The sequence below is a fragment of the Hypanus sabinus genome, chromosome 17 (genome assembly GCF_030144855.1).
Source record: "Hypanus sabinus isolate sHypSab1 chromosome 17, sHypSab1.hap1, whole genome shotgun sequence".
NCBI classification, from domain to species: domain Eukaryota; kingdom Metazoa; phylum Chordata; class Chondrichthyes; order Myliobatiformes; family Dasyatidae; genus Hypanus; species Hypanus sabinus.
Genome location: NC_082722.1, coordinates 69,229,148 through 69,254,739, shown reverse-complemented (window position 1 = coordinate 69,254,739; position 25,592 = coordinate 69,229,148). Strand labels below are relative to the sequence as shown.

The following is a 25,592-nucleotide window of genomic DNA, read 5'->3' as shown; positions in this document are numbered from 1 at the left end:
GCAGAAAGCTCATTCCATGACCCTCTGCATAAAGACATTTGCTGTATGTTCCCCTCAAACTTCTCACCTTTGACCCTCAACCGAGGACCTCTGGTTGTAGTCCTACTCAGTCTCAGTGGAAAAAGCCTGCTCGCATTTGCCCTATTTATGCCCCTCATAAAGTTGAGGGGTTGAATCTAAATTTGCATTCTCAAAAGAAAATGAATTATTCCCTTCATGCTATAACCAAAGCCAATCATGGTTGTTTACCAGATAATTTGTGTGGTGGCCTGATGCCAATTTCTCCTCTCTAATCAGTAGCTTCTTTAAATGGCTGGGAGAGATTAGAGAAAAAGTTGAAAACTCGGATCAGGTCGCACCTCCCCCTTTCCCTCCCTCCTCCCCCCTCTCCACTTGTACTTAATAATGTGGTCACTGAGTGTATGTTCATGGCTTTCTGCCACTGTAGTCTATCCACTTCAAGATTGAAGATGTTGTTAGAAGATACTATTCTGCCCACCATGTTGTAAAATGTGTTTGTTTGAGTTATTGTCGCCTTCCTGTCAGCTTGAACCAGTCTGGCCTTCCTCCTCCTCTCTCATTAACAAGGCCTTTTCACCCACAGAACTGCCGCACTCTGGGTATTTTTTTTGTCACACCATTCTCTGTAAACTTTAGAGACTGTTGCGTGTCAAAATCACCCCATCTGGCAACAACAATCACTCCAGGGTCAAAGTCACTAGGCTCACATTTCTTCCCCATTCTGGTGTTTGGAACGAAGAATTGAATTTCCTGACCAAATCTCCATGCTTTCATGTATTGAGTTGCTGCCACATGATTGGCTGATTAGATATTTGCATTAACAAGCAGGTGTAACTCATAAAGTGACCACTGTGTATATATGAGTGTAAAGACTCAGGATGTGGTGATTTGAAGATATGGAAGAAGAATCTTAAAACAAGTAGAATGATAGAGGCAGTTGAAGAAATAAATGGGAATGAATGAAAAGTATTTGAGTTCCAGAAGAGTTTTCATAACCTTAGGATGTCTCAGTGTTTTATAGGCAAACACAGTCACAGCTGTAATGCAGGAAATGTGGCAGAGAGCAAGCTTCCACTACCAGCAATGTTAGGAAAGTAGTTTTAGTTTTGGTGGATAGGATATAAGACCACAGACATAGGAGGAGGATGTGGCCATTCAGCCCATTGAGTCTGCTCCCTCCACCATTTTTTCTTGGCTGAAAAGTAAAACTAAAAAAGAAAATGCTGGAAATACTCAGCAGGTCAAGCTGCATCTGTGGGAAGAGAAACACTTGTTTCAGGTTGGAGACCTTCCATTAGAACCAAGACCGAGTCAGCTACCATGATGAAAAGAACTAGACCATAAGACACAGGAACGTAATTAGGCTCAAGTCTGCTCCTCCACTCCATCATGGATGATTATTCCTCTCGACTCCTTTCTCCTGCCTTTTCCCCATAATCTTTGACTCCCTTATGAGGGATAAGTATTAAGAGCAGATTCTACACTTCATCAAGACTGGAGGGGGGATAAAAAGAGTCAGAATAGGAAGGTGGTGACTCCTCATCTTTTTCTCTCCAGTCCTGATGAAGGGTCTCAGCCCAAAAAATCGACTGTACGCTTTTCCATAGATGCTGCCTGATCTGTTGAGTCCATCCAGCATTTTGTGGGTGTGTCTTGGATTTCCAGTATCTGCACCTTTTCTCTTGTTTGTGCCTATTTTTATTGTTTTGCATGATTTGTTTCTGTCTCTCTGTACATAGGGTATTTGTCTGACTCTTTTTTAATGGGTTCAGTTGGCTTTCATTGTTTTGTGGCTGCCTGTAAGGAGACAAATCTCATGGTTGTATAATGTACGCATACTTTGATAATGTACTTTGAACCTTGAACTTTGAATCATACCTGGGTGACAAATGGGGGTGATTTTGTTTTCTTCATAGGTTTTATTTTACTTGTAATTAACATCATCAAACTGGTTAAGAAGGACATGCAGCTCTTTCCAATGGCTCCGCCTGCACGTTAATGGCACTAAGTATCTTTTAACTAAAATCGTTCAAAAAATCCATTGTTTGTAACTGATTTTTGAGAAGTTTGCTGATGGTGGGACTCACCCATGAATTAATAAGGAGAGCTGATATTGCACAGCACACCATATACCACCAAGTCATTAATTACTCACTCACATAAAACATTGTAAGCACAGCAGTTCTGTTCCGTTTCTGCTGTCAGTTACATCTGGGCTGTTCATCATCCATTTTGTGGAGACAGAGTTTTCTTTTCTTAAATGAGCAATCCAAGGAAGAACACGAGACTGATGTCCAACTCATCGCCATGTTTTATAAACAGGAAAGATGTGGAACATATAAAATTTAATGCACCTCAAAGAGTTATGTGTATTATGTGGTATAATTTTTGATGCGGTGTTGTTTGGGAACACCTACAGAGCTGCTGATCCTGATTATCCAGAACGAGAATGTTGGGAATAGTCAGCAGGTTGGACGGTATCCATGGAGAGAGAAACTACAGAATTGATGGAGAGAAATGCATGGAATATATCTCAGAGCAATACATGGTGACATACACTCAGTGGCCACCTTATTAGGTATACCTGTTCACCTGCTCTTTAATGCAAATGTCTAATCAGCCACTCAAAGGCATGTGGCAGCAACTCAAAGCATAAAAGCATGCAGACAGAATCAAGAGGCTCAGTTGTTGTTCAGGCCGAATATCAGAATGGGGAAGAAATGTGATCTAAGTGACTTCCATCATGGAAGCTTTTGATCACCTGGGATTTTCTTGAATAGAGTTTAGAGCTTACATAGTGGTGCAAAAAAAATCTAGTGAGTGGCAGTTCTGTGAGTGAAAATGTCCTGTAAATGTGCTCAGAGAAGAATAGCCAGACTGGTTCAAGCTGGCGGGAAGATGACAGTAGCTTAATTAACCACGTGTTACAACAGTGGTGTGCAGAAGAGCATCTCTGAAGACATAACACGTCAAAACTTGAAATGGATGGGCTACAGCAGCAGACGACCTTGAACATACAGTCAATGGCCACTTTATTAGGTACAGGAGGTAACTAATAAAATAGCCATTGAGTGTATATGTACTTTGGTAATAAAGTTACTTTGAACTTCGGGAAACAGTTAATGTTGGAAGTAGAAGACCCTTCATCAGAAATTAATATCTTCTTTTCTGAGATGTTAAGTTGATTTCTCTTCCTACAGATGTTGTTTGTTCTGTTGGGATTTCCTTCACTTAAGCTATTTGTTTAATTTTACCAGATGAACTGAGATACAGTGAAAAACTTTGTTTTGCATACCATCCATTCAGATCATTCAAAAAAAGTATATTTAGATAATATAAGGAAAAAGCAATTTCTCTCCAATCCTGATGAAGTGTTTTGGCCTGAAACATTGACTGTTTATTCCTCTCCATAGATTTGGACTGACCTGCCAAGTTCCTCCTGTATTTTGTGTTTTGCTCATAATTTCCAGCATCCTGTGTACAGAATCCCCTGTGTACAGAATATACAGTTACAAGAAAATGCAGTGCAGTTAAGCAATAATGCGCAAGGGCTTTGACGAGGTAAATTGCAAGGTCATCTTTAAGATACAGCAGTCTGTTTGAGTGTCTTCTTAGAGTGGGAGAGAAGTTGTTCTTGATCCTGGTGGGTTTTCATCATTTGCTATGGTTTCTTCCGTCTGGGTTGGAAGATTAGTTGATCACTGTAAATTGCCTCTTATCCGTAAGTGAAAGGTGAATCCTGGGAATTAAGAGTGTGAAGCTAATAGTATGATGGCTGGAAAGACTGAAGGGCCTGTTTCAATGCTGGAAGAGTTGGCTGCCTTCCATAAAGAATATTTTGTGGGTAGTTCTATTCCCCTAATTTTCCTTAGTAAGCAACAATACAAAAAAGCCTAGAGAGATACATTTGGGATGAGAGAGGAGCAGGAGAGTATGTGTGAAGTTAACAAGCAAGGGGATTGTCCATAATTAGGATCAGGTTTAATAGCACTGCTGTGAAATTTGTTGTTATGTGGCAGCAGTACATTGCAAATTACAGTAAGTATATATATTTAAAAAGTTAAATTAAATAAGTAGCACTAAAAGAGGAAAAGAAAAGAAGCAAAGAAATGTTCTTGGGTTCAATGTCCGTTCAGTAATCTTATGGCAAAGGTAAAGCAGCTGTAACTGAATCATTAAGCATGTGCCTTCAGGCTCCTGTACCTCCTCCCTGATGGTAGCAATAAGAGAGCATGCCCTGAGTGATGAGGGTTCGTAGTACAGATGCTGTCTTCTTTGAGGTATCGCTCCTTGAAGATGACCTGGATGCTGAGGAGGCTAGTGTCCATGATGGAGATGACTGAGTTTACAACTTTCTGCAGCTTATTTCAATTTTGTACAGTGCCACTGCCCCCCTCCCCCATACCAGACAGTGATGTAGCCAGTTAGAATGTTTTTGATGGTACATCTGTAGAAATTTGCGAGTGGGCAGTCTGGATGGTGGGAGGTAGTCAAGGCCAGTATGTCAGTAAACTCATGAGAATTGAAAACTCTTAACCAATTGCAAATATGGTACATTATTGAGCTTAGAGACTCAACAAATGAGATGAGTTCAGCAATATATAGGAAGGTTTCCATTAAGTAGGACATTTTGTATCCTTTCCACGATATCCCAAAGTACTCTGAAACTATTGATGTGTTTATGAAGGGTATTGTTGCTCCAGTTTTGTTGTGAGAAAGTGAAATATAACAACATATAACTCTGAACATTCTACAGATTGATGAGTAGAAAGCTAAAACTGAGCAGCTCCAGGCTGGAGGTCCTGCCCCTCACTCTGTTCATGTCCTCCTGATACCCTCTCAGCCTTCAGCCCCTTGTCATGTCAGTTTGCAAGATAGCAAATTAATTCACAGTGCTACAAATAACAGCAGCCAGTTTCTCTTATGGGGTTAATAAGGAGATTAATTTTGACCATCACTGATTGCTCTTCTTCAAAAATGATCAAAGGTTCACTGATACCATATGGGACTCGGTTGGCAAGACTTCGGGAAGAGACACCCCAGCATGTTCAGACCTTCACCGCTGCGTTAATTAATATCATCTCACCACATTGAAGCTACTAGCCAAGATTCCACTCAAAGAATGGTGTTTGAAGCCATGGTTCCCTGGCTTAAAGGGAATCATACTCCCTCTAAGCAAAGCTGACACTGAACTATTTGGGATCAGAAGAAGAGGGACCCTAAAAGACAACCTATTTGCCGCAGCCATTAACGTTCTCCCCATGTACTTACGAAAATATGTTGTGTTCAAATTCTTGAATCTCCGAAGTTTCAAACCAGTCCTTTAAATATTATTGAAAGTAACAGGTGCCACAGAAGCACTTAATGACTGAAATGCCTGAATGCCCTATCTCACTCAAACATTATTTTTAGATTTCAACTTGGCCACCACCATAATTACAGCTCCAAACTCTTTAATAGCATCAGGATATTCCTTGATGTAGTAAAGGGTCAGCTCAATATTGGGAGTTACAACTACCTAATGAACACTCAATATTTCTGATCATCACAGGCATTTATCTAATAGCTTGAGCACCTTATTCTTAATGTTGTTTGTTGCCTTATGACTGTTGAGGCTCTGAGTTTTGCATCTATGGGTAGGATGTTGGGTAACTGAATTTTGAAAAAGAAACATCATGAAAACATTCCACCATTTCCCCACCTGGACCAGAGTGATTCTCAGGGAAGTTCACTAACTGAAATCAGAGTGAAGGAGCTATGGGAATGAGAGGCTATTTGGGCTGGAGGGAATATTGTCATCAAAGTCAAAGGAAATTTATTAATAAAGTGTGTGTACTGAATGTTAACATATACTACCTTGAGATTCAAAATTCAAAGGTTCAAAGTAATTTTATTATTAAAGAGCATGTATGTCTCTATATACAACCTTGAGATTCATTTTCTTGTGGGCATTCTCAATAATAACCATAAAGGAATTAATGAAAGACTGCCCAACTGCACTCAACCAGAGAGCAGAAAACAACAAATGCAAAAAAAAAGAAATAATGATAAATATATAATAAATATTGAGAACATGAGAAGAGGAGTCCTTGAAATTGACTCCACTGATTGTGGGAACATTTCAGTGATGGGGCAAGTGACGTTGAGTTAAGTTACCCCCTTTGTTTCAAGAGCCTGATGGTTGAGGTGTAGTAATTGTCCCTTTGTCCCTGAACCTGGTGCTTTGAGTTCCAAAGCCTGAGGTTCATTTTCTTGCAGGAATTTACAGGAAAATAATACAATAGAATTTATGAAAAACTAATGTGCCAAAAGTGACAAATTGTGCAAATAAAAAAAATAACAAATAATACTAAGAACATAGCTTGTAGAGTCCTTAAAAGTGAATTCAATGCAGCTGGAGGAAAAGATCAGTTGGGTCTCTGGGCAAAGAGATTATTGTAACAGAGGAGACCAGAAATCACAGTGAGGTCCTTAGCCACTTTCCTTCCTGAAGACCATCTTTAGTCAACTCTGAGGAACTTACAGAATGCATTTTCCTATAGCTGTTTGGTGCAGAGTTGAAGGACCATGGAGTTCAGATCCCTGGTTCCCTAAAAATTGAATCAAAGGTAGAAACATGTGGTGAGAAAAGCTTTTTGCATATTGGACTTTGACAGTCAATGTATTGAATACAGAAGTTGGGATGTAATGCTCAGAATGAGGTTTGCTATTACTGATGTAGTTTACATTAATTTTTTTGGTTTTATGGTAGCAGGATAGTGCAAAGACATAAAACTACTATAAATTACAAAATAAATAACTGAAAAAAAGCAATAATGTAGTTGTTTAGAAAACTGATGGAATAGGGAAAGAAATTCATAAATCACTGAGTGTGGGTTATTAGCCTCCTGTACTTCTTCCACAATTGTGGTAATGAGAAGAGCGCGCGTTCCACATGGGTGAGGGTCCTTAGTAGAGGATACCACCTTCTTGACACATTATCTTTTGAAGATGTCCACGATGATGCAGAGGGTTGTGCCACTGAAGACAATTAAGCCTACAATCATCTATAGTCTCTTGCAATGCTATGCATTGGAGAGGCATGGATAAGGTAAACAGTAAACCTTTTTGGCAGGTCAGGGAAGGCTGAAACTAGGAGGGATAGATTCAGGCAACACACACAAAATGCTGGAGGAACTCAGCAGGCCAGGTAGCATCTCTGGAAAAGAGGACAGTTGACGTTTTTGGCCGCGGCCCTTCAGCAGGGATCAATTCAGGGTGAGAGATGAAAGATTTAAAAGGACTTGAGGGGCAACTTTCTCACACCGAGGTTTATGGGTTGCTGGAAGTAGTTGAGGCAGGTGTTACAGTATTATTTAAGTACTTGGATAGGTACATAGAGGGGAAGGACTTAGAGTGATATGGGCCAAATGCTGGAAATTGAGACTAGCTGGCTGGAGTTCATGGTCAGCAGGGACTGGTTGGGCCGAAGGGCCTGTATCGCGTTGTATTCCTCTGACTCCGCAACTACAATGATTCCAAAATTTGAAGCAATATTCTGTCTTATGGACTGGAGTTGATCTAGAGCAGTGATTCCCAACAGGGACAGTTATGTGTCCTAAAGGGGCTTTAGGGAAACAGAAATCATCGGGGCAGTTCAAGATTCTTGGGGGTGGGGGAGGGGAGGACAGTAAGCAGTACCTTAACTTGAGACACAAGAACTGGCCAACTGTTAATAGAGCTGATACTTCCAAAAAACAGGGAAGAGGCACAGGAACACAGGAAGAACCATAGCTCTGCAGGCAGTGAGCGTTTGGCATCACAACACATTCGAAACTCAACAACCTCACCTGACCTTTGCAACCAGACATTACTGGGGATGCATAACTTAGCAACCGAGGTGCCCAACAGTTCCTCTTGACTTGTGGCATGGAACGAGTTCACACAACTTAACAGTTGGTAAGCCAATTACACCCTCTCAATTTTCTCTATAGATCTACAGAAAACAGTCATGCAACGATACAGCACTGGCCTGAACCAAACAGTGAAATAAAGCCAATTAGTGAACCTGCCGACCCTAAGGATTCCTTGAGCTGTTCAAAGCAACTTCAGCTTCACATGTGTGGTTAAAAACCATCTTTGGGGATTCTGAGACTATATGTGATTGTTCAATTGTGCTGCCTGGAATAGTATAAAGGTAGCTTTCTGAACATCAGCTCATGAACATCAGTTCAACATCAGCTGAACATAACCCTAACCCTAACCCTAACCCTAACCCTAACCCTAACCCAACTAACATTCAGATTCCAATCTGAATCCTTGTCAAAGTAAGTTTCGCTGTTGTGATTATTTTCACCTTTGCCTCGCCATTCCTTTGCATGCCGCTACCATCATTCCATCCATGTCAACTCGCTGTCATCATCAACATCTGATAGGCATTCCCAGTTTGTGTTAATTTTTTATTTTAATTTAGCCTCATTAATGATGGATACATACATATGGCATGATTCTGCTAAGAGCCAAAAGCTACAGAAAGTGCATCAATAAAATGTTACATACCTGGAGAATGGTTTTATTCCATTCTTATCAGATCATCAACACCCCATGTATTTTATTTGTAATACTATACTGTCTAATGAAGCCATGAAACCATAAAGATTGCAGGAACATTTCCATAAAAGACACCCAGAAAAGGCTACGCATGGTATTACTCAGTTCCAGAAGATGAAAGAAACATTTGAAAAGCATTTCACACTCAAGTCATTGGCCAAGAAAGCTAAAAATGATAGTGGTCTCTTTCTTACTTATGAGATTTCTAAAATGATAGCTATGTGTGGAAAATCTCATAAAATTGGTGAAAGACTAATAATGCTTGCTGCATCAGAAGAGCTCGCCACAGTTCCCAAAATGGATGCCAGTATTATAAAATCAATTCCTCTGATTAATAACTCTGTAGCTCATCGTATTGATGAAGTGAGTGAAGAACTGTGTATCAACTATGAACAGAGCTACAAGACACAGAATTTGAGATACAACTGGATGAGTCAATCGTGTGAGACAGGGAGGCATTGCTAATGGCATATACAGTATCCAATTGATCAAAAATGCAAAAGTTTACCAAGAGATTTTCTTTTATAAAATGTTAAAAACAAATACCAATAGAGAATCAACCTACAATGAGCTCAATATGTATATTAAGGGTAAAAGTGTAGTGATTTGGAATGTGATTGCTTGTGCAACAGATGGAGCACCATATATGACAGGCCGTCATTCTGGTTTAGTGTCATTTATGAAAAAAATCCAAGTCTGTTTGTAATCCATTGTCAACATCTTGCAGCCAAAAACTTCAGCCAGCGTCATTTTTCAAGCATAACTCTTGTTATATCTGCTATTGATAAAATTAAAGCTCATCCATTAAAAAGCAAAATATTTTCCCAGTTCTACCAAGATAACGATGAAGAGTTTCAACACTTGCTTCTTCCTACTGAATTGCATTGGCTGCCAAAAGGTGGCTGCTACTTAAAACATTTCTTTGATCTTTTTTGACACTGTGGTTGAATATTTCCTCAAAGTTGACAAGAACTTGGGAAACAAGACTGAACTTCTATGCAGAGATGTGGCATACCTAGCCGATCAAGATAGATCAAGCAGGATAGAACCAGACTACAGCGCACAGTGAGGACTGCCGAGCGCATCATTGGAGCCTCCCTGCCCTCTATTGTGGACCTGTACTCTTCCAGGTTGAAGAAGAGGGCGGGGAACATCATAAAGGACTCCTTCCATCCTGCGCACGGACTGTTTGAACTGCTTCCGTCTGGTAGGCGCTTCAGATCCCTCCAGACTAAGACTAATGGGCACTGGAGAAGTTTTTTCCCTACTGCGGTCACTTTGCTGAACAGTTAACTGCCGGTTAACTGTCGGCTAACTATTACTTGGATTGCACTACCTGTATGTATAATCTATATTTTCATTTATATTTATCATTATTATTGTTATGAGCAGAGAGACAACATCTGTTGGAAGTAAATTCCTTGTGTGTGCACAGGTACTTGGCGATTAAAGTCTGATTCTGATTCTGATCTGTATGACAAAATGAACATTCTAAATATGAAACTGTAGGGTGAGAATTTCAATTTAATCCAGGCAAAAAGGACAGTGTTTACTTTTTCGGAAAATTGGAAATATAGAAGCAAAACATTGGGAGAAGAATGTTCTACATTTCCTTTGTATGAAAACTCTCTGTCACAGATGGTAATTTGCAAGAGTACTGCTTACACCTACAGTCACTAAAGAGGGATTTTCAGAATCGATTCAAAGATTTGAACGATTAGAAATTCCAGACTGGGTAACCTTTCTTTACAAGGTGGAAAGACAAGAAAAGAGCTTGCAAGAAGAAATAATCAATATTCATAATGACAAAGAAGCAAAAATGCTTTTCAAAAATGTCAGCTTTTGTGGTATGTGGCTACACTGTCATATGAAGTTTCCTGGTCTTTGGAGAAGTGGCAAACTGCTCTTCATTGCATTTTGATTCTCCTACCTCATTGAACGAGGCTACAATGCAGAGAATCACATATTCACAAAAAAAACAGAAAATACTTAGGCATTGTTACTCATGGCTTTTGCTGCCACAACTTGAACCAGATATTTCAACTCTTGCTAAAAACCATTAAGCTCAAGGATCACATTGATATCAAAGCTGTTGAACACCACATGAGTACTGTGTAAGCCCGATTTAAAGACAAATAAAAATTTATAGCAGTATCATTTTTCTCATGTTAAAGTATGATAGACATGCTTTTAAACACTGGGGGTCCTGGAAAGTATATTAAACCTAAGAGAGGTGTTGGCATATATGAAAGTGCTTTAATGGGGGCATTGGGCCAAAAAAGATTGGGATACACTGACGTAGAGCATATCAATTGTAGAGAATGTTGCTACTTCACATCAAATGCTTTCAAAGCTCCCATTAATAAATAATGGCTTGAGACAGGATACAATCTGTGGAATCTTGTACATCATCACTCTATGATAATTGCCAAATTTATGTCAATCACCATGGATCATTCAAATTTCAAAATAAATCACTGTGCTGATTTGTGATCTCTGTGATGCCAAAGGCTACAATCTTTACTTGTTCACGTTGCACCACCTACCCTGCCATCATCCTACCAATACAGGTGTTCGGGACTGATGCCCACCCCTACATTGCTTTGTCATTTGCCGCTCCAATGTTTTCTACAAATGAGGAGAAAGGTCCCTGAATTATTTCTTCAACAGAGAGAGAAAGGCAAAATGTTTACATTCATCAGACCTACATGTCTCTAAAATTAGAGCTAATCATCTCTGAAACCCATTCACTGGCATGCCTCAATGACCTTGGTTAATTCCTTCCACAATTCTCTTACCAATTGGGTGACAATTTCCATCTGACTTATCTCCACACTTCAAGCTCACTCTTTGTTCACTGGTGATTTCTGATCTTTGAACCCTTAACCAGAGTAAACCATTCGCTGGAATCCACTTTAATGAGTTTAATACTAACATAAGCAAGCTGAACTGTTTGGCAATGTTGTAAGATTAGCAATTTCATTTCCTTCATTTCCCCCCTTTCTTGACTTTAATGGTCTCTATAAAGTCAACAGAATATAAAGTAGCAGGGCACTTCTCTGTCCAAAAAGATGAAGTTTATCTGCAGGACAGCACGCTTAAAACTATTTATATACTGAAACCTTAAATCTTCTGCTGCAGCTTGTCTGTAAGACAATCAGAGATAAAGTTAATTGTTGAAAAACAGGCAGACAACATAACCCTGATATCCAATCAGAGTGGGACAATGAATGCACTCAAAGCAGCAGTGAAAACAGTTTGCTCTGTGCTTAAAGAAAAATTCCTGTATTTCTAATGACAGGAATAATTTCATCCTGAAAATGGTCCAATTTCACACCGGTGCTGGAGTTCAAGTATAAACATCAGCTGAATTCAGATATGGTTCCCATCTGAGATCAAAGGGAAACCAGTCTGATAGAGATTTTAAAGTTCAAAGTTCAAGGAAAAATATTATCCTATTTTGTGTGTTTAAGAGCCTAGTTGTTGAGGGGTAGTAACTGTTCTTGAACCTAGAGGTTATTGAGGCACCTGATGGCAGCAGCGAGAAGAGAGCATGACCTGGCTGGTGGAGATCTTTGATGATGGATGATGCTTTCCCACGGCAGCATTTCATGTAGATGTGCTGAATAGTTGGGAAGGCCCATGATATATACTGGGCTGAATTTTCCGTTCAAAGGCATTGATACGTCCATATACTCTCATTATACTCTCCACTGGTATCTATAGAGGTTTGTCAAAGTTTTTGATGTCATGCCAAATCTCCGCAGACTCCTGAAGAAGTATTTGAAATCCAAATTGACACTGAGGCAAAAACATTTAGTACACACAGCAGTTCAGGCAGCATTTGATGGAGAACAGAAATTAGTGATTCAGGTCATTCTTCAGAATGCATTTCCAATTCTGAAGAAAAATTACTGGCTTGAAGATCTAAATCGGTTATCTTCTCTTCAGCTCCTGTCAGACTAAACAAAGAAAACATTAGCTTTATTTGTCAATACATTGGAACATCAACACATACAGTGAAATGTGTTGTTTGAGTCAACGGCCAACATAGTCCGAGGTGCTCGGCTCAGGCCACAAGGGTAACCGCACTTCCGGCACGTCTTTGCAATGTGGGAAAGAAACCCATGTGGTCACCAGGAAAATAGTATAAACTTTTTACAGACAGTAGAGGGAATTGAACCCTGATTGGTGATTGTGGGTAATGTAAAGTGTTATGTTAACCGCTATGGTACTGTGCTGCCCTTCCAAAGCATTTGTAGAAGATAGAAGGACAAACCAGAAGACTGAGTACAGGATTAATAGTCAGTTACTTAAGAGTGTGGATGAACAAAGGGACCTTGGGTTTCAAATCCATACATCCCTCAAGGTCACTGCACAGGTTGATAGGGTAGTTAAGAAGGCCTATGGGATGCTAGGCTTCATTAACAGGGGGATTGAGTTCAAGAGTAGAGAGGTCATGTTGCAACTCTACAAACCTCTGATGAGACCACACTTAGAGTATTGTGTTCAGTTCTGGTCACCTCATTATAGGAAGGATGTGGAAGCTATGGAGAGGGTGCAGAGGAGATTTACCAGTATGTTGCCTGGTTTGGAGAACAAGTCATTTGAAGCAAGGTTAGCAGAGCTGGGACTTTTCTCTTTGGAGCATAGAAGAATGAGAGGGGACTTGATAGAGGTCTACAAGATTATGAGAGGGATAGATAGGGTGGATAGTCAGTACCTGTTTCCCAGGGCACCAACAGCAAACACAGGAGGGCATATGTACAAAATTAAGAGAGGGAAGTTTAGGGGAGATATCAGGGGTAAGCTTTTTTTACACAAAGAATTGAGTGCCTGGAATGACTTGTCAGGGATAGTGGTGGAGACTAAAACATTAGGGGTATTTAAGAACCTCTTGGACAGGCACAGGGATGAAAGAAAAATGGAGGGTTATGGGGTAGTGTGGGTTTAGTACTTTTTTTTAAAAGGATTATATGGGTTGGCACAACCTGGTGGGCTGAAGGGCCTGTACTGTGCTGTAGTGTTCTATGGTTCTTTAGAACAGTACAGGCTCTTCAGCCTATACTGCTGTGCTGACCTTTCAAATTTCTCTAAGAGCAATCTAGCTATTTCCGCCCACATTACCGTCCATTTTTCGATATACCATATGCCTATCTGAGAGTTTCTTAAATGCCCCTAATGTATCTATTTTTCTGTTATTATTTCTGACTCCCAGCACCTATATTCTTTTTGAAGACATGACAGAATGCATATGCTGGGCTATGGAGCAACACACAAAATGCAGTGGGAACTTAGAGGGTCAGACAGCATCTATGGATGGAAACAGACAGTCATCATTTTGGATTGAGACCCTTCATCTGGACTTATGCTGAAGGTCTCAGCTCAAAGTGTAGACTCTCAATTTGCCTCTGTAGGTTTTCTCTAATGTACTGATTTGCTTCTTCACAAGCAAGGCACAAAATGTTGGGGTTTTTATCTGTTGCTTTTCAGTTGGCACTGAAGCAGATCTACAGCTGTTCTGATATGGTTGACCATCTACACTCAGTTACATCATTTCCCCCACTGTCCTGTGGACAATCATCTTATGGGAACTCCACTCTCAGTTCAATGGAAAGATTTTTCCCAACATGCAGATACACTTGTAAAATGGCCATCAAGGCCCCACCCTAGTAACCTCAATGGTTGTTAAGGTTGCTATTGTTCCTGAATCTTGATAACATCCACAGTCAAAGTGACTGCAGATCAGTTAAAAAACATGTTAATTATTTCAAAAATGTTAACAACTCTTTTTGAAAATCAGAAGATTAAGCAGAGGAGATCTGTCATTAGAATTGGAGAGGAAGGCAGAAGACCATAAGACACAGGAGCAGAATTAGGCCATTTGGCCCATCGGCACTTCTCTACCATTCCACCATTGGTGATAAACATCTCTCTGAACCCCATTCTCCTGTCTTCTCCACATAGCCTTTGACACCCTTACTGTCAAGAAGCTTTCAACCTCCGCTTTACCATGACTTATCCACCATATCCACGGCAATGAATTTCACAGATCAACCACCCCCAGCTAAAGAAATTCCCCTCTCTCTGTTCCAAAGGGACGTCCCTAAGATCGTAAGACATAAGAGCAGATTTAAGCCATTCAGCCCAAGGTATCTGCTCTGCCATTCTATAGTGGCTGATTTATTAACCCTCTCATTGCTACTTTCCTGCCTCTCCCCATAATGCTTAAACACATTTAAGCCATATTAATTCATTCAAATAAAAATGTCTTCTTCCGTCTCTTCTAGCAATCCAGTTCTCCCTTTCAGTTCGATGGCTCACCATACAGGCCCTGAGTTAACTGGGCTTGGGTTCAGCAGGCACTTCTCCCAGACAGCTGGGGAACTAGTGGAGGTTGGCATTACCCACTTGGAGTCACCACACTCCAGGGTGTTCCGCAACTGGCACTCTGCCAAACTGAAGGCTCGGCTTCAGCAAGCCTTCAGGAATTGCCTGGTTATAGGCTGATCTGCCATCAGATCTAGGCGGTTAATGGCATAAGATACATCTCATTGTTCATACCTGCTGACTGAGAAAGTGGATTAAGAACTGCAGTCAGAATCACCGTTGTCACCATCTGGATATCTTCACAAAAGTAACATTATCCTTAAAATTCCAATATGCTACTCCCACCTCGGTTGGATTGCTCTTGCTTAATGAAAGCTTCTCCTCTCCTGTTGTATTAAGCTCAGACTTCTGTTTCTTCACATGCAAGTCATTAATTAAGCAGTCATTAACTTTAAGTGGTAAACAACAATCACAGCTCCATTTATGTTATGCCTCTAATGTGGTACTTCAGAGTGCAGTAACCACCAGAGTCTTAAAGGAAGTGACACGCTGACAGTGACCGAAAGCTGGTTAATTGGATTGGTTTTAAAGAACACTTTGAAAGTGTAGAGAATGACAAAGAAGATAATGGAAGGGTTTCCAAATCTCTGCCAGGAAATGGTCAACCTGAAAAAAGAATTGTTTTTGTTCTGTGGATAGTTTCCACTGGAAGGAAAATATTTTCTGTTACCTTGAATGGCTTCCAAATGAAAGAATTTTATTTTGCAAAATAGACTAATAACGGAATTGTGAATCTGCAGAATCTTTGAGCCTTGCTCTCGATGCTACCATCAGGAAGAAGGTACAGAAACCTCAAGGCACACACTCAACAATTCAGGAAGACTTTCTTCCCCTCTGCCATCCGATTTCTGAATGGACGTCAGATCCAGTAACACAACCTCAGTACATTAAAAAAAAATTGTTTTGGACTGCTTAACTAATTTAACTATTATATACATGTATCTTATGGCAAGGGCTGCATCGCAGACTACAAAGCTAAATGAAGTAGATTTTACAACATCGCTACCTCTCTCCCAGATGAGCTAAATCTTTTATACACTCAATTCGATGTAGCCAACATTGAGCCCCTGAGAAGACATACAGCTGATACGACCTGCAGCTTGGTCATTTCTGAGGCTGAAGTACACAGGTGTTTCCAACGAGTCGCAAGGCCACGGGACCAGACGGCATCCCAGGGTGGGTACTCAGGATACGCAGGACACAACTGGCAGGCATGTTCACAGACATTTTTTATATCTCCCTCTCCCAGTACAGAGCACTTTCCTGCTTCAAACATCCACCATTGTTCTGGTACCTAAAAAGACCAAGGTAACATGTCTGAACAACTGGTGTCCTGTTGCACGCGCCTCAATAATAAGCAAATGTTTTGAGGGGCTGGTTAATGACTACATTTTCAGTATTCTACCACCCACACCGGACTCCCTACAATTCACCTACCAACACAACTGATCGACAGATAACTCAGTAACCACAGCTCTACACACCCTCCTCACACCTCTGGAGAAGAGGGATGCTTATGTGAGAATGCTGTTCTTGGACTACAGTTCAGCATTTAATGACATAATTCCCTCCAGGTCGACAAGAAGCTCAGAGACCTCGGCCTTCACCCGGCCCTGTGTAGCTGGATCCTGGACTTGCTGTCAGATTGCCAGCAGGTGGTAAGAGTGGGCTCCCTTGTGTCTGCCCCTCTGACCCTCAACTCAGGAGCCCCTCAGGGCTGTGTCCTAAGCCCTCTCCTTTACTCTCTGTATACCCATGACTGTATTCCCACCCACAGCTCCAATCTGCTACTTAAATTTGCTGATGACATTATACTGATTGGCTGAATCTAAAATAATAACGAGGCAGCCCACAGAAAAGAAGTCATCACCCTGACACAAGGGTGTCAAGAAAACAACCTCTCCCTCAATGTCGCAGAAACTAAGGAGCTGGTTGTGGACTACTAGAGGAATGGAGACAGGCTAACCCCTATTGACACCAATGGATCTAGGGTTGAGAGGATGAACACCTTTAAGTTCCTTGGCATAAACATCACCGAGGACCTCACGAGGTCTGTACATACCGGCTGTGTAGTGAAAAAGGCACAACAGAGCCTCTTCCACCTCAAATGCTTGAAAAAGTTTGGTGTGGGTTCCCAAATCCTAAGAACTTTCTATAGGGGCACAATTGAGAGCATCCTGACTGGCTGCATCATTGCTTGGTATGGGAACTGTACTTCCCTCAATCGCAGGACTCTGCAGAGAGTGGTATGGACTGCCCAGCATATCTGCAGATGTGAATTTCCCACTATTCAGGATAGTTACAAGGACAGGTGTGCAAAAAGGGCCGAAGGATCATTGGGGACCCGAGTCATCCCAACCACAAACTGTTCCAGCTGATACCATCCAGAAAACGGTACCACAGCATAAAAGCCAGGACTAACAGGCTCCGGGACAGCTTCTTCCACCAGGCCATCAGACTGATTAATTCATGCTGACACAACTGTATGTCTATGTTATATGGACTATCCTGTTGTACATAATGTTTATTACAAATTACTATAAATTACACATTGCATATTTAGAGACGTAATGGAAGGATTTTTACTCCTTGTGCATAAAAAGGATGTAAGTAATAAAGTCAATTCAATTATATATTTACAGTAATTCCCAGTTTTGTTTCTATTATCATGTATTGCATTGTACTGTTGCTGCAAAGACAACAAATTTCATGATGTATACTGGTGATATTAAATCTGATTCTGATGGAGAGCGAGGGAGAGACCAATGAGCTTCACAGAGACAAAAGAGAGCACAGATGTTGGAATCTGGAGCGAAAAACTAGTTCCTGCAGAAACTCAATGCGTTAGACAACATCTGCGAGGAAAATGGACTGTCAATGTTTTGTGTTGTGACTAAAGTCAGAGGGGAGATAGCCAGTAAAAAGAGTTGAGGGGAAGGAGTGGGGGTCAGTGTGGTGAACTACATATACCTGTCTGGACACGCCCCCCTCTGCTGACTGCTCCTGAGGCTCCTCCCACGGACCCCGGTATAAAGGCAATTGGAGACACAGCCCCGGCCTCAGTCTCCAGGATGTAGTGTGGTGGTCATTTGCTGCTTGTTCTTTTTTTCCAGCCAATAAAAGCCTATATCTCACCTCACGTCTCCGAGAGTTAGTGATGGTGCATCAGTCAGACAGTGTAATGATGGAGGGAGGGTCAGTTTTCTGACGCAGTTGGGGAACTTGTGCAGTGTCGGGGTATGGGTTGTCTGTCTTGAGGATCCTGAAAGGAAGTCATCACTTCATTTCAAAAATATACTCAATTAATCATATACAGTAAACACAACCGGCATTCATACACCTTTCTCTATATTCATTGTGGTATGAAATTCAGATTCATTTATTTATCACGTGCATATCAAAACATAACACTGCTGTGGTTGATCCAAAGCCTGGCTGCAAAAGGAGGAGGAGGGTTGGACGTGAGGCTAGCAACCCCATCTGTGAAAACCTAAAGCTGCAGAAGCTCCAAAGACCTTGTCCCCGGGAGAGGAAGGATCCTCAAAGATGGGTTCCACACCGAGGGACAACTTAGAAGATTGGCCCCAGACAGGTCACTCTGGCAAGCTGCTGTCAGTGGAGTATGCTCCAGTGGGGTGAGGGGCCTAAGGAAGTGATATTGAAACAGACACTGATACGCATTGTACTAACAGCCAACACAAGCAATGGTGTTGGATTGTGTGGCCAGACGAGTGGGGCGTCTGCCCCCAGTGCCAACATCGCATGCCCAAGATGCCACAACAGCAACAAAACAAGCTTCTTTCCTGCCACCTACTCACTCACATACACAGTCAGGCCACTAACCCCAGAACACAGAAACTTAGAAAGCCTACAGCACAATACAGGCCTTTCAGCCCACAAAGCTGTGCTGAACATGTCCTAAATTTAGAAATTACCTAGGGTGACCCATAGCCCTCAATTTTTCTGAGGTCCATATACCTGTCCAGGAGTCTCTTAAAAGACCCTATCGTATCCGACTCCACCACCATTGCTGGCAGCCCATTACACGCACTCACTACTCTCTGTGTAAAAAAAATTACCCCTAACATCTCCTCTGTACCTACTTCCAAGCACCTTAAAACTGTGCTCCTCATGATAGCCATTTCAGCCCTGGGGAAACAGACTCTGACTCTCCACACGATCAATGTCTCATCAACACTATCAGGTCACCTCTCATCCTCCGTTGCTCCAAAGAGAAAAGGCCGAGATCACTCAACCTATTCTCATAAGGCATGCTCCCAAATCCAGGAAACATCCTGGTAAATCTCCTCTGCACCATTTCTATGGTTTCCACATCCTTCCTATAGTGAGGTGACCAGAACTGAGCGCAGTACTCCAAGTGGGGTCTGACCAGGCTCCCACGTAGCTGCAACATTACCTCTCAGCTCCTAAACTCAATCCCCTGATTGATGAAGGCCAATGACCTGTATGCTTTCTTAACCACAGAATTTAAAAATAGAGAAAACTTGGAGACAGTGTGAGAAGGAGGATAGACAGGTGATAGAGAAGGGACGCACTCAGACAGACAGTTTGAGATGTGTCTATTTTAATGAAAGGAGTATTATAAACAAAGCAGATGAGCTTAGAGCGTGGATCAGTACTTGGAGCTATGATGTTGTGGCCATTACAGAATCTTGGATGGCTCAGGGGCAGGAATGGTTACTTTGTGTGGCAGGCTTTAGATGTTTCAGAAAGGATAGGGACAGAGGCAAAAGAGGTGGGGGTGTGGCACTGCTGATCAGAGATAGGGTGGGTGGAAGTTAGGAACAGGAAGGGGTCAAGGTGTTTTTTATAGACCACCCAATAGTAACAGGGACATCGAAGGGCAGATAGGGTGACAGATTCTGGAAAGGTGTAATAATCACAGGGTTGTTGTGGTGGGAGATTTTAATTTCCCAAATATCGATCGGCATGTCTCTAGAGTGAGAGGTTTAGATGGGGTGGAGTTTGTTAGGTGTGTTCAGGAAGATTTCTTGACGCAATGTGTAGATAAGCCCACAAGATGCAAGGCTGTACTTGATCTGGTATTGGAAAATGAACCTGGTCAGGTGTCAGATTTCACAATGGGAGAGCTTGTTGGAGATATCTTCTTTACCATAGCATTGGAGAGGGATAGGAACAGACAAGTTAGGAAAGCATTTATTTGGAGTAAGGGGAAATATGAGGCTATAAGACAAGAACATGGAAGCATAAATTGGGAACAGATGTTCTCAGGGAAATTTACTGAAGAAATGTGGCAAATGTTCAGGGGATATTTTCATGTGTTTTGCATAGGTACGTTCCAATGGGACAGGGAAAGGATGGTAGGGTACAGAAACCATGGTGTACAAAGGCTGTTGAAACTCTAGTCAAGAAGAAAATAAAAGCTTACGAAAGGTTCAAAAAACTTGGTAATGAGAGAGAGCTAGAAGATTATAAGGCGAGCAGGATGCAGCTCAAGAAAGAAATTAGGAGAGCCAAAAGGGGCCATGAGAAGACCTTGGTGAGCAGGATTAAGGAAAACCTCACAGCATTCTACATGTATGTGAATAGTAAGAGGGTAAAACGTGAGAGAATAGGACCAATCAACTGTGATAGTGGAACCGGAGGAGATAACAGAGATACTTAAGGAATACTTTGCTTCAGTATTCAGTATAGAAAAGGACATCGGTGATTATAGGGATGACTTTCAGCAGACTGAAAAGCTTGAGCACATAGACATTAAGAAAGAGGATGTACTGGAGCTTTTGGAAAGCATCAAGTTGAATAAATCACCAGGACTGGACGAGATATAACCCAAGCTACTGTGGGAGGCGAGGGAGGAGATTGCTGATCTTCTGGCAATGATTTTTGCATCATCAATGGAGGTGGGAGAGGTTCAGGAAGATTGTAGGGTTGCGAATGTTATTCCTTTATTCAAGAAAGAGAGTAGAGATAGCTCAGGAAATTATAGGCCAGTGAGTCTTACTTCAACGGTTGGTAATTTGATGGAGAAGATCCTGAGAGGCAGGATTTATGAACATTTGGAGAGGCATAATATGATTAGGAATAGTCAGCATGGCTTTGTCAAAGGCAGGTCATGCCTTATGTGCCTGATTGAATTTCTTAAGGATGTGAATAAACACATTGATGAAAGTAGAGCAATGGATGTTGTGTATATGGATTTCAGCGAGGCATTTGATAAGGTACCCCATGCAAGGCTTATTGAGAAAGTAAGGAGGCATGCGATATATGGGGATCTTGCTTTGTGGATCCAGAATTGGCTTGTCCACAGAAGGCAAAGAGTGGTTGTTGACGGGTCATTTTCTGCACAGAGGTCGGTCACCAGTGGAGTGCCTCAGGGATCTGTTCTGGGACCCGTTCTCTTTGTGCTTTTTATAAACGACTAGATAAGAATGTGGAGGAATTGGTTAGTATATTTACTGATGGCACAATGGTTGGGGGTGTTGTGGATAGTGTGGAGGCCTGTCGGAGGTTACAATGGGACATCGATAGGATGCAAAACTGGGCTGAAAAGTGGCAGGTGGAGTTCAACCCAGATAGGTGTGTGAAGTGATTGATTTTGGTAGGTCAAGTATGATGACAGAATATAGTATTAATGGTAAGACACTTGGCAGTGTGGAGGATCAGTGGGATCTTGGGGTCTGAGTCCATAGGACACGCAAAGCTGCTGTGCAGGTTGACTGCGTGCTTAAGAAAGTTCATTGGGAAAGGTTAAGAAAGGTTAATGAAGGTCATTGGCCTTCATTAACCATGGGATTGATTTTAAAGCAGAGAGGTAATGTTACAGCTTTATAGGACCCTGGTCAAACCCCACTTGGAGTACTGTGCTCAGGTCTGGTCACCTCACTGCAGGAAGGATGTCGAATTTGTAGGAAGTTTGCAGAGGAGATTTACAAGGATATCTCCTGGATTGGGAAGCAAGCCCTATGAGAATAGGTTGAGCGAACTTGGCTTTTTCTCCTTGGACTGACGGAGGATGAGAGGTGACCTGATAGAGTTTATAAGATGATGAGAGGCATTGATCATGTGGATAGGTAGATGCTTTTTCCCAGGGCTGAAATGACTAACACATGAGGACACAGTTTTAAGGTGCTTGGAAGTAAGTACAGAGAAGATGTTAGCGGCAAGTTTTTTACACAGAGGGTGGTGAGGGCATGGAATAGGCTTCTGGCGACGGTGGTGGAGGTGGATACAGTATGGTCTTTTAAGAGATTCCTGAATAGGTACATGGAGCTTAGAGAACTAGATGGTTATGGGTAACACTAGGTAATTTCTAAAATAAGTACATGTTTGGCACAGCATCGTAGACTGAAGGGCCTGTATTGTGCTGTAAGTTTTCTGTTTCTATTTAACTGTCATTCATTCTTTGGGGGCACTCCTCTGTTTTCGTGGGTGGATGCAAAGAAAAAGCATTTCAGGACGTATACGGTACACAATTCTCTGACATTAAATGTACCTTTGAAATTTTGATATTCCATAACCTGCTGCTTCGTCACTTAGTACAATTAATACTTAGCAGGTCAAGCAGCATCTGTGGAGAGGGAAAGAGAGTCAGTGTTTCAGGTCAAGGTAAAATGCAAAAAAGATAATTTTATAATTCTGTTGTATGGTGTTCTTCAAATAATGACACCCTTCCAATGGTGGTGTGCAAATAACAAACTACAGTTGACCTATTTAGAAAATACTACTACACTCAGGGACTTCCCAGATGTGAGGCTGTCTATTATTTGGGGTTGACCATTAATGTTGTATCCCAGCTGTCTACGTGATGTGCAAGCCAAGGCAGTACATTAGGGAGAACAATCTGTTACCCATGCAGCAGACTCGCCCTCTTCATGCATCTCCTAAATCCAAAGGAAAGGCAGAGTTCAATACCAGTGGCACTGCAGGACTTGCCATCAGTGCTAAACACAACATTGGGCTGCCTTAGGAACTCCAGCTCGAGATTTTTCCTTGGTGTCACTCCCAAAGCCTTCCCATGACAGAGTATAGCGGCAAGGCAGTGGAAGTTTAAAGTAAGAGTTTTCCTTCTCCCAGATGAGCTGCCAACCACAGCCGACGAGCCCCGTCTGCACAAAGTGACTGATTTCAAGTTGCCAGTGACCTGTCTTTGCCCCTTCTTCTGTCAGTAGAAACTGTTCCGCTGGGCTTAGTAGTTAAACCATGTGAAGGCCAGGAGCTGGATTTGGTTGTCAGAGGCTATTAGAGATGCACACCATTGAGAACATTTAATAGGTACTGGGAGCTTATCCCCACTACCGTCCCTGGATATAACAATCTCAAGGAAGCTTCCAGATGTTAACACATACCAAAACATTCTGTGTAAATCTCCTTTTTCTTGCAGGGACCTCATTGTAAATATTCACTAACACTAGGTGATCCTTTCCAAATATTAACATCCTCCTAGGTCCTACAGTTTAAAATTTCAAACAAAAGTCATTCAACAATTCTAAATTGTCTGAAATTCCTTTTGGGCTGTCCAGACTAATAAAAAGACATTAAAAATAAGAAAAGCTTTGCCTCTAAATGGTACTTTAAACAGAATATCACAATATGATTTACAGATAATGAAATACTCTTTGAAATGTGATCCTTGTGTCTGTACAGGAAATACAGCTGTGATTTCTTGCAAAAGAAACAATATGATAAGGACAAAATAATTTTATTGTTTGAGTAAGTTTGTTCAGTAATTTCAACTGCCTCCGTCACTACTGACTTCATTCTGCCCAGCCACCATTCACTCCTCTTTCTCACTGTTTCACTCCATCCTACATTTTATTCTCCTTCAGAGTCGAGGAGTAATAGAGCTCTTTGGCCCATCTAACTTCATGCTGAACTTGTTCCATCGACCCTCACCATAGCCCTCCATACACCTGCTGTTCATGCACTTATCCAAATTTCTCTTAAATATTACACCCTGCATACATGAATTCCACTGGCAGACCATTCTACACTTGCACCAGCTACTGATTGGAGAAGTTTCCCCTCAGGTTGTTATTCCTCTTCGCGCTTTGTGGCCTATCGGGCAGCAATCTTGCCGCTTCTTTTGCATTTCTGTCTGTTTCGTCACGAGGCCGAGTTGCTATCTCATCGTTCAATGCGGCACAAGAGCGAAAGCGTGCAATGGGTCGGCCGGTTTCGAATCCGGGACTACTCACCTCAAAAACTGGTGTGGATGCCACCTTGTCCCCTTAAATATTTCCCCTCTCACCCTTGCTTGGAAGTAAATATTTACAGCTTCACATCAGTAACTTTTTCCTTTCCTTTCCTCTTACCACTGTCCAGTCAGACTCAGAATTGTCATCTCTCCATCCTCCCCTTTGCTTATAGAGGTCAAGTCTCCATTCTCTGGATCCATCTAGTGATAGTCAGTTGATAATTCCTCACCCCCCTCAATGCAGTTGATGAACAAACTCCTCCATCTTGAACATTCTGGGGAAAATTGTGGCAACTCACTCATACCATTGGCAAATCAGCTAGCCTGAAGCAGCCAGGATCATCAACTCTGAGGTTCAGACTGGTGTTCGCAAGACAAAGGCAGTGCACTTGTCTGGTGAGCCATGTGGGAATGTGCAGTGTTCAGCCATTGACCACTCGAGGTGCCTAAGGACATGTCCTCCTCAAGCTGAATCACCAGACATCTGGACAGTTGTTGATGGGTGACCTCTGCTGCACTAATCGATAGGGAGTCCTGAACCTGACAAGTTTGTATTGAACTCTTCTGCTCATGTTAATGAGAATTGAATAAGTTTGTCACTCAAGTTTTCCCTTCAGCAAAGGAGGAATGATAAACTGCAGTCCGCACAGAAAGAAGTCAATTGCAGTAACTTCTCCTTGCCTGAAGGGGGTGCTTCTGCTCTTCCTAGGAAACCTTGACTGCTCCCAGGAAGAAGGTCGGCTCTCTGAAAAGAAATATGAAAATCATTATAGGGCAAGTGGATAGAAAAGGATCCGTAATAAAATAAATGAAATGAGAATTAAAAAGTTATTTATGTGATGCTGTAAATCTTTACTTCCCAAGAAAGGAGAATAATCCAAATAGATTGCTGAAATTTGTCTCAATATTCCATTTAGCCAATAGTCCTGTAAAATGATTATTGACCCATTTTTTTAACATAATTGTTCTTGTACAATGAAAAGGAGTAACGCAAAGTGGAACTGACATGCCAGCTGAGATTTGGTTTTTGTGTAATAGCTCTATTGATTGTTTGGAACATGCAGAGGTTGCCTTGTGTTTTCTGGGTGGATCTGGCCTGGACAGTACACAAAAATAACATCATTCCCTTTTTCCTGAGAATGGATCACGGACAAACAGGCTCCATTTACAATGTGTGGGACTGCTCATTGCTGTGAGTCTTTCGGTATTATTTGTGACAGAACTTTGAGTTAACATCGCACCTTTCCCATTCCCAAACCAGCACTCTGCTCACCAGGTGGTTCCAAAAATGATCATATAAGTGGTTAAACTTACTGATCTATTGTCCAGAGATGTGGACTTATGATCTGGAAACATTTCAAATCTCAGTACGCATGCTGGGGAATCTTAAATCAGGTGATAAATCGGGTAATAA

At 41.6% G+C, this 25,592-nt stretch overlaps 2 long non-coding RNA genes across 2 annotated transcripts in view; one reads left to right on the top strand and one right to left on the bottom strand.

The window, feature by feature from the left end:
* Positions 1 to 8,113, top strand: part of LOC132407031 (uncharacterized) — a 35,555-nt gene extending 27,442 nt beyond the window's left edge. The window contains exon 3 of the long non-coding RNA XR_009516352.1: positions 7,995 to 8,113. This is a non-coding gene — a long non-coding RNA (uncharacterized LOC132407031). The remainder of the gene's footprint in view (positions 1 to 7,994) is intronic.
* On the bottom strand, positions 1,589 to 18,109 carry LOC132407029 (uncharacterized). The gene is made up of 2 exons (XR_009516349.1): positions 15,175 to 18,109; positions 1,589 to 12,572 (listed from the first exon to the last, which is right to left on the bottom strand). It is a non-coding gene; the product is annotated as an uncharacterized LOC132407029 (long non-coding RNA).
* Between the last annotated feature and the right edge of the window lie 7,483 nt (positions 18,110 to 25,592).